The sequence below is a fragment of the Octopus bimaculoides genome, chromosome 1, assembly GCF_001194135.2.
Source record: "Octopus bimaculoides isolate UCB-OBI-ISO-001 chromosome 1, ASM119413v2, whole genome shotgun sequence".
In the NCBI taxonomy this organism is placed as follows: domain Eukaryota; kingdom Metazoa; phylum Mollusca; class Cephalopoda; order Octopoda; family Octopodidae; genus Octopus; species Octopus bimaculoides.
The window spans coordinates 99,071,025-99,072,246 of record NC_068981.1 but is presented as its reverse complement, the minus strand read 5'-3'; the positions used below and the strand labels follow the sequence as shown (position 1 = coordinate 99,072,246).

The window sequence follows — 1,222 nt, the reverse complement described above, 5'->3', positions numbered from 1 at the left end:
ATACACAATTATGATTATCAGAAACAAAATGTATCATCATCATCATGATTATTATCATCCTCATCAATATCATCATAATTGTCATTATCATTGTCATCATAACCACTACCACCACCAACAACAACAACAACACTAATGTGTTTGTATTAGACTTCATTATTGCTGTAGCAGCAGCAACAGCAACAGCGGCAGCAGTCGCAGCAGCAGCAGCACCAGTAGCAGCAGCAGCAGCACCAGTAGCAGCAGCAGCAGCAGTAGTAGTAGTAGTAGTAGTAGTAGTAGTAGTAATAGTAGTAGTAGTAGGTGTTGTTATTGTTGTCTTCGTTGTTGTTGTTGTTGTTGTTATTTTTATGTATAATAGAATTGGTATTCGCTTTCGTTCTGCAAACCTGTTTTGTTTGTTTTGACCAAAAAACAAAAACAAAGAAAGGCAACAGTTATAACAACTACTGGCTGTACTATTATTACCGACACTGTTTCTACTGTTGCTAGAACCACTTAGTCGAAAGCCTAACAAGACAGCCAAACTCAAACTTCCAACACAAGCACTCTACAGTAATGTTAGTAACAATGACAAGCTTACAAGAGAACTAAAAATTACCTTGAATCTTTTAAATAGTGAGGCCCGACTGATGATTAGCTACGTTTAATGCGGCCTGCTTCTCATAAAAGGTTGCCCATGCCTACTCTATGTAGTCACTTAACTTGCTATAAATACCAGCTATAATCCTTGAAATTATATACCATTACAAAAATGAAGGTCGCACGCCTAAATATACAAAATAAAATGGATTAGTTGTGATTGGAGCGCTTTTGGTTTTAGGTCTGCTTCATCAGAGCTAACCAGAGGCTACACAACAACAAAAAATCACAATAACTACGCCAAGAGCGAAAAACAACAGCAGAGCCACTAAACGGTCACTTTGACTTTCTAGTAATGACGGCTAATTTCCCTCGAATCGTCTTTTCAAAAAATCTTACATATCTATAATAAAGCGCAATGTGAGTTGGTCACGTTAGAGGGAAAGAAGAGTAAAACAATAATCAAAGTGGGAGTGGGTGATTGTGAGAGGCGCTAAAAGGCAGGCGAACAGCTTTCAAAGGTTTTGCTTTGAAGATGTCAATATTTTATAAAAAAAAGAAAGAAAATGGACATTTTTATCGTAAATTGTATTTACATTATCAGTTTCACACACGCGCGCACACACACACACACACACAC

At 37.3% G+C, this 1,222-nt stretch overlaps 1 protein-coding gene across 1 annotated transcript in view; it reads right to left on the bottom strand.

The window, feature by feature from the left end:
• LOC106876172 (uncharacterized) overlaps window positions 1–1,222 on the bottom strand; it is a 118,983-nt gene that overhangs the window by 6,755 nt on the left and 111,006 nt on the right. The window lies entirely within an intron of this gene.